General features: G+C 37.9%; 1 protein-coding gene across 5 annotated transcripts in view; it reads left to right on the forward strand.

The window, feature by feature from the left end:
* Lar (tyrosine-protein phosphatase Lar) overlaps positions 1-16,197 on the forward strand; it is a 374,983-nt gene that overhangs the window by 55,581 nt on the left and 303,205 nt on the right. For all 5 annotated transcript variants that reach the window (XM_070304372.1, XM_070304376.1, XM_070304377.1 and 2 more), the window contains exon 2: positions 13,558-13,686. The gene's annotated coding sequence lies outside the window, so the exon portion shown is untranslated. The remainder of the gene's footprint in view (positions 1-13,557; positions 13,687-16,197) is intronic.

The following is a 16,197-nucleotide window of genomic DNA, read 5'->3' on the forward strand; positions in this document are numbered from 1 at the left end:
ATGGGAAAATTACTTTTGGGAGCGATAATATAGTAAAATAATTTATTTCGTTTTGTAAATAACAGCATGAAAAAATTTGATGCTTTTCTAAAAATATTTGATCAAATTTTTTGCCAAATGTTATTTTCCATAAACATTTTAAAAACTTTACAATATGAAATTAATATAATATAAATATAATTATCTCGTTTATAATATCAACTTGATATAATAATAGTAAAAGTTTGTTTTTTAATAAAACAACATGTGCGAAACGATATTTTTACAATTTTTAAAAACAAAAAAATGGCTTTCGAAGATCCAATATTTACTACAAGCAAGTTAATCGGACGGGACTGAAAGAAACGTAAAAGTTTTGCACCTGAATTAGTGAATATATAATGGCAAGTGAGATATCGCGGGAAAGTTTTTCAAAATAAAATTACATGACTCTTATGTACACTTTCGAAACTTGGTCTCAAGATTCGCGTGTGTACTCGCAGTTCGTTATAGATGTAATAGAAGGTGGGAGAGTATTGTCTAACCATTAAGCTCTAGACATTTTGCCTAAGTTAATGTTTTGCGTTAAATATATTAGCCAATTAAACCTTACCGCCATTAATTGAGAATCGTATTTCGTAAAGCACAACCTATACTTTATCCGCGTATGCTGAAACTCTTTTTCAGGAAGTGCGCTCACGATTATCAAAATACGTCGTGGGAGAAAGTTTTATACTAATGTGCCATCAACCGTTAACGGTAGTTAATAATTCCTTAATTGCTCGTGTCAACGCGAAGAGACGGAGTAAGTTTCGCTGAGTTACGATCTTCCGCGTCAATTTGATTGACGCCGTTTACCTTAAGCCACCTGTTACTAACGGAAACTAGAAGTAGATTGTCCAAACTGGTCATCAAATTAGCTACATGTGTCTATGACGAAAATACTAATTATGGGACAAGTGATTGTTGGTGAGTTATTTCTCTTTTAATTTTCGTGTCAATGAGTCTTTCGCCGCTTTTATACGCGAATTATGATCCCATGCCTTCCTTGTATCTGAAATCTTTTATTTTTGTTAACATTGTTGAGAAAATTACGGCTTTCAAGCTGGAAGCAATATATTTTTACCATAGTTAAATTTATTAGCAAAAAAGAAAAAAGTAGCGAAATTTATTTGTTTGTTTACGACGAATACTTTGCAAAACATCGCTGGCATATTGCCTGTGTGAATTTTAACTGTAACGCGCAATAATTCTGAAATACTCTCGGAAAATTTATTTTCTCTGATTATTTCGCCGACACATACGGTTAAAGTTGAAGTAGAATGACGAGTACATTATTATATATGTCCCACGAGGATCTTTATGAAAGTGGAAGCTGATTCCGCGATATCATTTTACAGGGATATTAACATCCGGTTTTATGCGTATAAATTTTGCAGATGATATTAATGTTCATCGATAAAATCGATAAAATTAAATCACGTTATTTATATAATATTATGAAGTTAAAACAAATCTATTCAACCTTATGATTGCATGTAAACAAGAAAATTAATTATAACTTGTGATTTAATAAACAAAAATATTATAAATTCTTTATTCTACATTTATATTACATATATATATATATATATATATTCCGTATGTAACTCTATACATATATATTTTTTTTCTCATGACCTGAAGAAAAAGTTTTTATTCAGAGCAATAATTTTTACAGATTAAAGAATAGATTTGTTCTTGTTGTATGAAACTAATAATAATAAAGTAGAATGTCGTATATTTCGAACTGAATATCATTCCGAATATCATAGAAAAAGCATAGCGCGTGATTTCTGCAGGGAATACCGGTGTGGATGTTTTTCACGCTTGTACACATTTCTTTTGAGAAAGACCATGGCTTTTCTACGCCGAGAATTTTTATGAGAATTCAAGCTCTGCTCAATCTTGTCGAAAGTACAATACTTGACTGACCGCTGTCGTTGACCGTAGGATGAGTTTGTTTATGGGAACAATAGTCTGGTTTCACAGTCATACCAAATTTAATCGAAATTTTAAATTAATCGGGACGTCTAGTCGCGAAGATCGATTGTCATTTTGGCAACTACACCGATGGTCCTCATGCAATCTCGGATAACAAGTCGACCGAGCGTTAAAGTTTTTAATGGCTCGTCGCCTTATCGCCGTGCTATATTCGTTCAGAAAGAGCACGGGCAAGAACCGGGGAGAAAGTGAGCGAGAATACGAGGAGAAGGGAGAAACGGGGGTGCGGAACCCCTTTTCTTCTATTTCGAGCTGTCTACTTCTCCCGAGAAAATAGCGTCGCTTACGAGGATCCGGCTAGGTTTTCATAATGGCCGCGTACCCAATCCCGTGTACTCACCCACTACTGTTCCCGCATTTTTCCCCACTTCCATCCCCATCCCCCAACGTTTCCGTTACGTTCGGGATGTACGGGAGAAAGCGTGGTGCTTACCCTTGGAGCGCTGATAAACTTTTAAAGTGTGCCACTTTATCGTTTCGTCTCATTACCGGGACAATGAGAGAGATTGCATTTTACTAACTAAGCGGAGAGCGAGAGAGAGGGAGGAAGGATCCTCTTTCGCCTGCACGACGGGGATAGCTTTGAAAGTCTTTCGCTTTCGTCTTTCCTCTCATCCCTTCTCTCGTAAGCCTTCGTCTTATGTCGGCCGATAAGATGTATCGCTCCCGTTGCTGAAGCGAAAACTATATACGCGCTGTAAGTAAGTTTTTACGTGTACTTTGGAAATCCATACGTCTTACTATCGATCTCCGTACTACACGAACGTCATTCGCGCAACGAGTGGTAATTCGAACAATCGCATTAACTTATTTAACATAAATTATTAAAATGAATTTCACGTCGGACCTTGTCGATACGGCGATTGTTAGACGTTACGGCTGTCCGAAGGATGCTAATTAGAAGGATCGGGAACTAGTGAGACGACGCATCGCATCGCATCGCATCGCCACGCCAAAGCCCGTTTAACGGCGAACAGAATAGGACGAGAAGGTAAACCGCGATTGCGAAAGTCAGGACCTCCATATTGATTAGCGGTTGCGAAGGCTCTTGCTTGTTTGTCCTGGCTTACCCTTCGTAACACCGTTAGCTCCAAAGTCTGCTCTTGTCGACGATGAAGACTGCGTCCGGTTTGCCGATTGACTAATGAGATTGTCGAAGTGATTAACTATGCGTGAGGCACAAAGGAGAGAGAAATTGTTTGTCGTATAGTCATCGATGAAAGACGGAAAGGAAAGAAGACAAAGAGAAGAAACGATTTCCTTCTTACGTCAAGTAGCGTAGATTCGACGGGATCGAAGCAAAGTATTTGCGGACGCAGCTCGAAATAAATTGCATCGTTTAGTATTTGATCCAATTTAGCCAACTTTGAAAGGCTATTCACAAAATACGAATGCACGAAGCGGAATTTTCTCCGTCATCTTTCATAAAGTACATGTCCGGGAGAGGATGCGAAAGAATTGTTCGTCCAAGTCGCTTAATCGAAATAAAATATTAAACGGCGCAAGAATACAGCTATTTTGATAAATGGCAAGGAATTGTGTCGCCTGCGATATTATAGAGCAACGCGACAAGGGCTTTCGAAAATACCGACGAACGATGCGCTCGAGACGGGAAATAATTGTTACGTATTCTATTATACGCATACAACCGCCATGATGTATGATGCAAGATATACAGAACGCTTCAGCGACAATGACTGTAAAGGCCGTAATTCTGCCGTATCGCGGTGGTCAATGTACAATTAGGTGCTTTGTTGGAATGTACAATCGCGGTCGGAATTCGGGCCAGTATCGCGTGTTTGTTACGCGTTTTACTCAATCGCGACACGTATTCGCTTTACACGCTATACACGCTATCGGTTCGGTCGCGATGAAAATTTCATCCCATAATTAGCAAATACTCTGTAGGATTGAAATTACAAATTTATTTGCGCGATCCGCGAAATGACTTTAATCGTTAACACAGTTAACGCATCCGGCGTGCGTTACCCTCGTTACATTGTACAGTTTCGTAATAATTATAACGATAATATTAATATTTTCCTCGGTATGTACATAGGCCGACCGCGCCGACCGCCAACAAGCCGTGCGAATTGGCAATTAGCGCGTCATTAATATTGTCACGTAGGGCTTGCTAACGCTACGACTCAACTTTGGCGAAGCTAACGCGAGGTAGTTGTTACGTTATCAATCGATGCGCGCAAATGACTGCATTTCAATTTCATGAAGGTGCCGATTTTCTTTGCTTGCGAAGCACTCAAATTCTCGTAAAGGGGTCATATAATATTTTAACCCTCTCAAATCTGTATTTTTTGCGGAAAAAAAAATTTTTGAGTATTCTTGATAAGTTATTTTTACACAATTCTCTCTCTTTCTCTCTCTTATTTTCTCTATAAAGAATTTAGAAATACAATATTTCGAAATTTGTGGATGGATTATACTTTCGAGATTTAAAAGTTGTTGTATGTCAGAAAATATTTAAAACACACAATATTAATGAATAATAATTGATGCTTAAAATAAGTGAACAAAATAACTGAAAGGAATCACAAATATCATATTTAGTTAACGATTTTTAATATGATTTTGCAATATTAGCTTATGCGTTTGAAATTTGTAAGCGTATGTACAATGACAGCGACGTTTCGTTGTCTCGCCTAAATCTACTCGGGGTTCTCGATTGTATACAGAATCACGCGAGCGGGACGAGATCCCTTATTTCAGCCCGTTCGTATCTCGTATATGCAAGGGCGCAGGCGTTCAATCCGCGCGTTGGAAAAGGAGATTTCGAGAAGTTCCTCCTTCGCACAGATTGAACACGTGGCGTCGCCGTTACCTCACATTCCTCGTTTGCATAAATTCCGGCGCGCTATACTGTCGAAATCTTTCTTTCTTTTTTTTTTTTTTCTCCAAGAAAGTCGGCGGCGTTTCGTAAGCCGTGGAGAGCGAACGCAGATGTTACGCTATTGTGTGGCGTGCCGCCGATGGTTGGCGTGACTTCCGGCGGAGGCGCTGAGCACCGGAAACCGATCGTAGCCTCTACCAGACCGAATCATCTGCGCTTCTGCGGTCAAGCAATCCACGTGCCGTCGAGCTTCTCTCAGTATTCGTTAACGGAACATCTAGATAGAGACGAACCGGAATATCGACTGCTTTTACCTTGTACCTCACGAGATAGAATTCGTCAAACTCTTAATAATAAAGCCACGTCCAGATACGAAATATTATAATTTGTATTCTGCATTTGTAAAAGAAAACTTGATTTGGATAATTTTATTTATTTACGCATTAGATGTGGCTGTCATTCATTAAAGTATCAATTAGTCAAAGTAAAATTGAAAGACTTCATTTGTATACATATTTTGTAAAAATATTTAGACATATTTCTTGCTTTTTGCGGAATTGGCCTTCCAATTTAATTTATCGACTTCTTATATGCGTTACAATTTCTTTACATAAAAATTATATAAAATATAAATTTTTTTATTTTGCGTGTATATTGTAAAATTTAATGCGCAAGAAAATATGATAATAATTGAATATCTAAAAACTAAATAATAAAAAATTGCATTACGAAGAAATTTTAAAGCAAGATATCTACAGATTGATATGATACGACTTGATATAGAATGGAAAATATAATATACTTGAAATAAAAAGAAAAATTAGTATAAAATAATTTTTTTTTATTAGTATTAACGTTTTGCTGTTTTTAAGAAAATAATTAAAGTTATCTAGAAATTTTATTACATGAATAGATATAAATTTATAAGAACATCATACATGTATATAGCGTTGTTCACATTATTCTGTGAATTGCTAGCAAAGCATTGTTGCTTAATCTTTCTCGAATATTGGTCATTCAAGTCGTTATTTATTCTTATCGTCGACCACCTGCAATTCTCTTGTCATAGTTCTTCCAGGCATAAATCCACCGTAGCCGTGATATTCTTATACCATATCGTTGCAACGAGGTATCGTATTACACATTAGGATATTGAGATGAAGAGAGGACAAAAATAGGCGATGAACAAGATGAAGTGAGATAGAAAGAAGGAGAAAAACGATCGGCGGACGAAAGGCATTCGACGTTCGGAGGATGGATTATCGGTTTTGTTTGCCCGGAGGGCCGTCATCGAGTATCGATATTCGCAATCCCGTGGAGCCTGCCGTCGAGCTGATGCAAAAATCAATGAACCAATAACCGAGGTGGAGTCTCGTCTGCTGTGCTTATGTGTGTGGCATGCAAGCGCGCATACATGTGCGCTGCTTGTTAGCCCAGAATCCGCGAAGGGCTCTTTCAAGACTGATGAGCGAGGGACAGTAACAAGAAAAAATCGGCAAAAAGTCTTTCTCCTTGTTTAAAGTAGCATCGTTTTCGCAGTACAAAAGCATGGCAACTTGCAATTTGTAAACTTGGCATATGAAGAAGATTTACCTCGACGATATTTATATTAATAATATAATATATCTTAACACGTAATAATGTGTGCCATTAATTATCAGTAATATTAATATTAATTTATTCGCGAAATTAATATCATTTTACCGATATAAGAGAGTCTCATTTTGAGACTCTCTATTAAAAATAATATTAAATTGATAATATTAAAAACATTTAGTTAGTTAGAATTTTTAGTAAAATTAAGATTAAATTATAATATTAAACCAATTCCTTTGCGTACATTTTATTATAATATTTTGTTTAAACAGTTAAAAGAGATATATATATATATATAAAATCGTATAAGAGAAATGATAAAGAGAAAAATGAATTTATCGAAATCGATCTAAATCGACGAGACAGTTCGTTGTCGTCGACATCAGCAAGGACGCGTAAAAACGGGAAATCTGGAAAATAAAAGCTCGTGCATTTTCTTTGTTCGATGCCGTGATACTGAGCGGATCGGATTGAACGAATCGATGGATTAAGCGAACGGGCAGAAGAGTCAGAAGGGGGTTTCACAATCGCGACGCGCATTAAATCCCAGCAACAAAAAATTCACGATCGGCATAAGCCTTTCAAAGTGTTGCGACGATGTATGATGGGCAAAGTCGAAAAATTGGGACGTTATTCGTTATCTCCGCTTGAAACAAATTCATTTGAATTCGTCTGTTCTTTTCTATCGGAATCCATCGCTCACGAGAAAAATTTAAATTCTATGTTGTGCCTAGGACACGTGCACTCTCGGGGCAAATTAATTTTTTTTTACACGTCTGCTGTAACAAATCGAAAGAATTGTCGACCTGACGAAATTCAATTTTTTTATAATGGACATTGTAAAAGCCTGGGATTTTGAGTGCCTAGATGTAGCATATATATATATATATATATATCTCTCTCTTTCTCCGCGTTCGATCGAAACCCATTACGAATTAATTTTGCTCTTGTCGTCGCGTAATACAATATAAAAAAGTTCTTTATTGGGTTCATCATGGAAGCATTGCGCTAATGTACATGATGTTCGTGTTAGGATAACATTATGTTAATATCGCGTAGAGAATATTGCCGCGAAGGTATTGCAACCACTGATGCAACTAGTGCACAGGAGTGCGCGTCAGCAATCTCGTCATAAAACGATCAGCATTTTTTCGTGGGAGCCTGGCCCAGTGAAAGCACGCGGATTAAAATTCAAAAGCTTCCGGCGCGCCAGAGATCGCTTTAAATTTGCGAAGTTTCGCGGTGCCGGCGTCCAACTTTTCGACGATGGAGATCCGTCCGAAAAAGGCGGATGAAGAGAAGCAGAGAGGAAACGATTGTGGCGAAAATAGCATCGAGCCGCGGCACAAATATTCACCGAGCGCTAAATATAAAGAGAACTTCAAAATTGCACAAAAATTCCCGGATTCCGCGAAATTGGCTTGAAACTTTGCGCATGATGCTCGGAATTTTCGTTGTGAAAAAATAAAGGATTAATCTTTTTCTTGTATGCGCGATTACGTTACGTTACGATTACGTTACGTTTGCGATCTGAAATGTTTCGCGAGTATAATTACGGGATCAAAGTAGTTGTTTTTTTTTCGCTAGTTTCCTTTTATGTAATAGCAATATCCAATTTCGCACAAACGCGCTAACGAATAAAATGAATCTTATTTCAACAAAGAGCTTGCTTTTTTAGCCACGTAAATATCATCTTTGTATTAAGTTTTAAAATAGAGAAGACTTTTTTAATGATACACCACTAGAGCTCGAAGGTTTCACGATGCTCGCTCGAATTGCAGCGGTTAAATGTTCCGGGGCCGATCGTCAACCCGTGAAAATCGTGGAAGAACGTAATGCGACATAGACGCATACCGAGCATTATCCGTCCTCTTAAGTCCAAACCGACCTAAAAAACGCCATCGCGGAGGAACGATGCGATATCTGAAGACGACCTCTCTTGTCTGCCGACGAAAAATTGCTAGCATTTCGTTTTGTCCGGATTTGCTTCCACGTCTGAGAAACCAATTTTCCGCAGGCCTCTCCGCCACTCTTATTCTTCCTTTAAAACGCTTTGGCGGAACGCGTTCTGTGTCGAATGAAAAGAGGAAACCGACATTCGACTTCGAAGAAAGAGATGGAGGAAAAGCAAATCTACTAGAAGAGAAGAAAACACATCGGCTTCGATTCTCACGAATAAATCGACGAGTTACTCCAGCAAGGATTTAGCGACCACGCGAGCGTCGTATTTAGTCGGAACCATTATAACTCGGCCAAGTTATTACAAGCCAAGGCTATTATAAGAACTTTTGTTAATCCGTAAAAACTGTCGTGTCTCGCCAACCATTCTCTTTTGTGAAATTTCACGACAACAAAGCGCAAGCTATTTGAGATTGCTCGTCCGTAATTATGAAGATAGCAATCTTTACATTTAATCGCAGCGTAAAATCGTGGTGAATTTGCGTTAAAGGGACGAAATATCGTACTCAGCGAAATGTGAAAACGACTACTTTTAAATAAAGCGAAAGAAAAGGAAACAAGAGATAACTGTCCTCTCTCTCTGTGGATTCTCGTTTATCGAGGAAAAATGTTCGTAGGCAGTGCAAAGGCGCGGTATTTTATCCCGCTAACGTATAAAAATCGAATTATGCTTGTCCCAGTTTTAACGGAAATCGTAATTTCGTGCCGGTAACGTTATTCGCGAAGAAGCAAGTCCATAAGGAAGTACCGGCAGATGCACGAGGCGGAATTCATTACGCGAGACCGGCCTTAGCTTATAACCGTAAAACTGGAGATTCCTCACGTGCTATTTTATCGATCCGTAGCGAGCGCGTTTCACAGACGTACATCGGTCAAGATTGATCGGCCAGCTTTCTGAAAAGTACAATAATTCCGCACGGAAGAGCTCGTCCGCATTTAATTACATACCCAATGCTTCCGCTAAGACTAATATGATTATTTATTATACTACTATAAACTGGTAATACATGTATACCAATAACCGCTTCTTAAGTATTTATCATTTTCTTAAGTATAAATTTGATAACATATAAAATCTCTTCTGCGCTGTTTCATATATTTATATAGTTAGTATATAATTCAAAATGCTTAAATTTTATCTCTTGCATTTATATATCTATTTCGATTCGTTACCATAATTTTTACTCTCATTTTACAAACGGCATATTTTCGAGAAAAATTATTATTTCTCTTTTCAAGAAGAAAAGAATTTTATAAACCCGAGATATTTCTTTTTATAAGCTCCGTCATCATGCTCATTAGAAGCTCATTACAATGCTATACCATGTGTCACGGATGATAATATTTGATCGCGAGGAAATCGTGGATCGAGAATGAGCTCGAAAATAAGGCGGTGATTCGTCACGTCGGGGTTGTCACCCGGATTTAGACCGGTATCAATTATTCCGGAATACCAAGCCGATTTTCAATGGAGCGTGATATCGACCCGGTCGATCTGCCGCGTTGCGCGGATAGATACATAGTACATCGCGTCGGTGATGTAGGCCGGGGTACAGTCACCTAACGAAGAAACAATGGATATTTTATGGATGGCGTTAACCCGCAAAAACCGCAGCAACCCCTGCCTTCGTCTCCGCCGCCATCGTCGCAGTTATCGACGCGTTTTGGTAGCTTTTGGTGTCACTTTTTTCGTTAGCTCCGCACCGCTGTGCCGCGGGTCCGCGTTTCGTTAAACAAAAAAATAGAACACGGCAAGAGTATCGCAGCAGGGATTCGCGCAGGCTGCCGCGGATGTTTATCAATTTTTGCGAGAATCGCCTGCCGTATGTTGTTTCAACGTAGGTATCCTTGACTTCATTCTGGCATTTCCATTCGCGCGTTCTCATAATATAGCGAGAACTTCGTAATAGAGAAAGAGAAAGGAGACGAGAGAGAAATATTCCGTACCGATACGTCAGACGACACTATATCATCTTTTATCCGTTTGGTTTTTTTTGCCAAATAATATCATTATTTTTAATATTTTTATTATATTTTCTTACGCTTTCCATACCACTTGGCTCTTATTGCCTATTATTCTTTGTATTTATTAACATTATTTTCGCTTATTTTTATCCTCCAAATATCAAAGTTTAAATTTGCGATCGTTGTTGAATAAATATTAAAAATTAATTATTTAATGTATTTATCTAAGAAAATAAGATATAAAATAAATATAATAATATAATATAATTAATAAACAATTATCAATTACGCTAGATGGTTATTTTAATTTATAACAGTGTAATAATAAAAAACCTTGAGGAAAACTTAAAATTGATAATTATGTACAATACATATATACAAAAAGGCTTTACATATTTAATTTTTATAATTACATATTGTTTTTACATAACCATAAAATACATCAATGCATATTGTATACGGTTTGTTCTTGCTTTGTTTGTTTTATTTCTACGAATTTATTCATTACGTTTGTTCAGAATCACAATCGCATGCAAAGTGGCAACGTGAAAATTAGCGCCCTTCAAGAATATAACATGATTTTAGATGTGCATATTTGAGTGAAACTTTTGTATCATAGTTATGCGTAATACCTTCGTGAAGTACACATAGCACACCCGTTAATTTACAAATAACGTTATGCTTCGCAGGCGTTAAACGTCGCGTGGGTCCCGTTCGTCGCGTTATTTAATTAAATCTTCTATTCAGACTGCTGTTGCATCACGTTGCAGTTCATGGTTCAACACTTTAATTCGCTTCTCTTTCTACTCGATACAAGGTACAATTTAACGACAAATGGCTAAAAATGATAGTTTAGAAAAGATATATATATAAATAATAAAAATGTATATATTAATATGTATATATTAATATATATTATAAATATATTTTTAAAATTGAGAAGGATATTATTATCATATATTTATTTTTCACTTGACGAGAGAGAGTTAGAAATTTTTTGTACGTAGCGAGGAATATATCGCATGAATATTTCAAAGTGGCGCCAAAATTCGCATATAGAAAGTACTAAAAATATTATATATTTCAAGTATTAATAATATACAATTCTGCGAAAAAAAAATGCGCATTACGCGAATTTTATCCATGATGAGAGGCGAAAAATAGCCTATTAACGAGAAAATGAATCCACGAGAGAAACAAGCGGATAAAAGAACCGTGTTAACGAGGTAGCTGGCTCTCTTCTTATCTTACGCGAATGTCGAGCGAGCGCTGATAAATTCGAGCTCAGTTTGCGTTGTCTCGAGCAGCAAAAGGACGAATAAATACTAGAGAAGTTGAAATATTTGGCACGAAAATTCCGTTTGAAATGCATAAAGAAATTCTCCCGAATTTGCTCGTTTATTCCAAGAGTTTGCACGGACCGGCCATAAGATTGTACTTTATGTGACATTCAACGCATTAAAGATATTTCGACATGGTTTTATCTCGTCCCCGAAAGCAACACTCAACAAGAAATTTTCTTCCATTTCTTCATCACATTCTATTTTACCTTTGCCTTACATTTATTGGACCGTGAAAGAGAAGAGACGCGCGAGATCTCCCAATTATCGGCGCAAGCTTCCCTTGGTCGCAAATTAACGGCAAGTTGGCGGCGGCGACTACGAGTTTGACCGCGCGCAAGCATCGAATGGTTGTGCGATAGTTATCCGGATAACTTTGCCGAATGACTTTGATAACTGCCATCGTTAAGGCGAGTGTCTTCTTATTGGCCGTATCCTTCGGCGGTTGTCATGACGGCATATGTCGGATATTAGTGTAATTGGTATCTCGGAACAAAGACAATTTAGCTATTATTGGTTTATACTCGAACTGGGATATAACGAACACGTGCACACATGTCGGTAAATTCGATAAATAATATCAATTGCTTATTTATGATTCTATGGCATGACAAAAGCAAAAATAAGATATAGTAATGTCATTATTCACAAATACATATATCTTACATATTTAAAGAAAATGAAAGATATATTTCTTATTTTGGATATAATAATTATAAAAAGAATTATTTCACAATTATTACAGTAAATTATTGTAGCATTATAATTTCGAGGAAAGATGTATTTAATTCATTTTTTATTGATATAATGGGTTGGAAAGTTGTCGTACAAGAAACTACATGATTTAGTATCTTAATTTTCTTGTCATAATCGAGGAACGTTAGTTGCATAAAGGTATGTATGCGCGTCAAATAAATTTGCGAAGTTTGACAGTGATTCAATTGCCTTATAAGCTACCGTTCGACACGTCATTCGTTCATATAAGCTCACTATTAATTTCCGAGACATGCCACATAATCATATACTTAGGGTGGCGCGCGCCCCGCGCAGGGACTAACGTGACCAAGCGAATTAGCTGTTCGTAGTCGTGTCGTGCGATTGGCGCGTCGCGCGACGCTCACGTGACTGAGCGAATTAACTGTTTGTCATTATATCGCGCGATTTGCAAGTCGCACGCTCGCGCGACTCACGTGACTGGGCAAATCAGCTGTTTGCTGTCACCTAGCACGACTCGCGCATCGCGCGATTTGCGCGGCGCATTCGCACGCATATATTATTAATTAATATAATTTTAACGATTTGGACAAATGTAATTACAAATGCAGTATTTTTTAAATATTTTGTGCAAAAAATTTTATACAATTAGGGAAAAAAATCACATTATTATCATAATACAAGTCAAATAATCTTATAATCTCGTACGTTTATACATATATTTTAGTTTATTTCATATTATATATATAATTACTTATTGTTAATTACTTATTATTTATTAACTTTTTACATATTAGCAATTACATACTCTAATTCTACAACTTTATGTAAAAATAGATTTATATTTTACATTGTTAAAAATTCAATATACGGTTAAATTCATAGAAGGATTTTGAATGAAAGGACGATTAATCCTCAAATAACGTTCAATGTAATATAAGAATATAAATTCTGTTTTCGAACGATTAAAAAGATTATGTAAATTATCCGTAACATCGGGTTCAAATTTCTTTCAGCACTTCTTATTCATAAATCTTTATTGCGCCCGACAAAATGTGATACGTCTCATCGCCGTGTAGCCAGAGAGAATTCTATTACATGTTGAAAATGTTCCAGGTCCCATTCTACCCCGGAGGAAGGAACAGGAACGTGCAAAGCGGAGAGAGAGAGAGAAAGAGAGCATTGAGAAAAGAAAAGGAAGCGAAGTCTTCTCAGCAACGGCAGGAGCAGTAGTAGCTATAGCAGGTATGTAACATAAAAATTTAAGACTATTAGGCGAGCTAGTGCCGTTCCCCTAACAATAGCGACATCAGTATTTAGCTCCGGGGTAGAATGTATATTTTTCTTTCGCGAGCGGAATCATTCGGGAAACGATGGCGGGACTGCCGTCAAGTGAGACGGAGAACCGTGGATAAAGAGAAGAGCGCGAAGGGAAGGGGGTGGTGAGCAGGAGAGAAAACGTGATGGGGACGATGGAAACACGCTGTGGAAAAATAAGAATTTCAAATCCAATTTTCCGAGGCATATTTAATAGGCTTCCCTCCGCTGCCCGCCATCACCCTCGACCCGATTTGTGAGCACCCTTTCCGTCGCTTCGTCCATCGTCTACAGTGGAGTTTGCAACCTCTAGAGTCCTTCTCCGCCGCCGAGAAAATGAATAATTGAAGAATACATTAAATTAGGTGGGGGGGACGCGCGAAAGCGAAGAGGGAAGAAGGGAAGGATTTACCGGCAGCAACTTTTCCGCTAGCTCTTACTCCGCTTTAGATCGCGAATCACCGCTTGCGATTCAGGATGAATGCGCTCGGCGGATTACGAAAATCTCATAGATCCCGCTTTCAGATATACTCGCCTGCCCCGAAAATCTCGGTGTTCATAATAGACGCGAACTATTTCTCGATCCTTCTGCTATTACGCTCTTTAAAGCTGGGCTTAATAACGCGCGAATGTAAACGCGGCGGAATCGATCGATAAGCTGAAGAGAACAACGCTACGTAGCTGACTAAAGTTTGTGGAATTAACTCGATTCCCCGTTGAATACCGGTGACTTTTAATTGCGCTGGGTCTCGCTTTATAGTAGCGCATGTTTCGAGATCGACATCGGACACGATCTATCTAACCGCACTTGTAAGACGTCGAAGGATACCAAGGCGGATTTTCGTTGCAGCGGAAAAAGAACGGCTTAATGCCTCAAGCTTGACCGACGCTCCTGCGAAGGCTCAAGATGACGTTAATCGGCTTTTCTAGTAAGTGGTATATTACTACGAAAGAGATAAATCGAGACGAACACGACTATTCGTTTTGTTCTACAAGGTTTGTTGCTCGTCCCAATTAGCTGCGATTCTTTGGCCGAAGACTTCAATCATTTTCGCAGAAGACTAGGTCACAGATGCTACCAATTACGTTTCGTCGGCGGTTACGCCATCTTTTTCTATCGTGTCCAGGAAGAAGTGGGTTAAATGATTTTTCTCTCCTTCGGGACCAATGGCGTGGACCGATCGAACGGACGAAAGCCATTTGACGACTTTACTCCAATAATTGTCGTGAGAGCTCGCAACCGTTACGACCTGGTAGTCAAGCATCTGACCCGTTTCTTCTCTCTCTTTCTCTCTACTCTTTTTGCAACAAGCGGCAATAATTTTCTCGACTCGATAAATCCAATACTGTGAAACGACGAATTATTACGGTAAAGGTGGCCTCGGATCCGTTTAACGCCACTTTTGCGAACCGGCGAACCGTATTTGCTACTCCTCTACGGTGGAAAATGTATTATTTAGTCGATCATATGCGAGCTTAATTGGTCGTGGTATGCGTGTAATTAATCCCATACGAGACTGCGCACAGAAATGATATCGATACTCCTCGAAACACGATATCGTCCTTCGACTATGCACTTAGTCTCGCATGTAAGATATTAGCGTTGGACGGAACTACCAGGTGGTTTTCCTTATAATTAATTATACGTGAGACAAGTTTCTCGCTGCGACCTGCAAGGCTTCGTCCTGTCTTAGGTAATGAATGGTAGACGGCTTTAATCTCCTTTTGGAACTGCAATTTTTCCGAGGATTTTTTTTTTTTTTTTTAGCTCCCCCGCATACTCGTGAGAAAATTCTAGTCCTTGTATTTCAGAGATAATCAGAAAATCGGTTTATGCCCTGCTATAAATTTACAATCGACGTCTATGGACTTCGAATGTATATATTTGAGCACACAAATTAGTTTCGAGCTCCACGAGCTGATCGAGATCCATCCAAACCATTATTTCGACGACTTGCCTTTTTTTTTTTTTTTAAACGTTTTTAGTTTTTGCTTTTAACTTTTCAATCTTTTATAGATTTATTTATAATGCAAAAATGGAAAAGGGAATGAATTATTCAAAAAAACGTGCTATATCGTGGAAAATACTGATTCCAACTCAATTCAAAAATTATAATATTGCTTAATTAAATATCGCTTTTGTCACTGGTGTTCAAGTTTAGATAAAAAAATTCGACACAATCGACAAGTTAATTCGCAAAATTTAGAAAATGTTTGTCACACGTTCGCAACATTTTCTGTTTTTGGTTTGCAGTCACTCTTTTTTGAGTCTCGTTGAATAATGTAGCTGTATCAGACATAACACGCGACGCCAAGAGCTGACTATTTATAAAACAATGAATAATCATCGACGGTAACGATGTGTCTGGATGCGTAAAGCAATTACGCTGCAGGTTGTACAATTTATTTTAGTGCGCCGAGGTTCTGCGGTTGTTTTAG

This window comes from Polyergus mexicanus, unplaced genomic scaffold (genome assembly GCF_030449975.1).
Source record: "Polyergus mexicanus isolate NDT 795.1 unplaced genomic scaffold, iyPolMexi1.0 SCAF_11, whole genome shotgun sequence".
NCBI classification, from domain to species: Eukaryota; Metazoa; Arthropoda; class Insecta; order Hymenoptera; family Formicidae; genus Polyergus; species Polyergus mexicanus.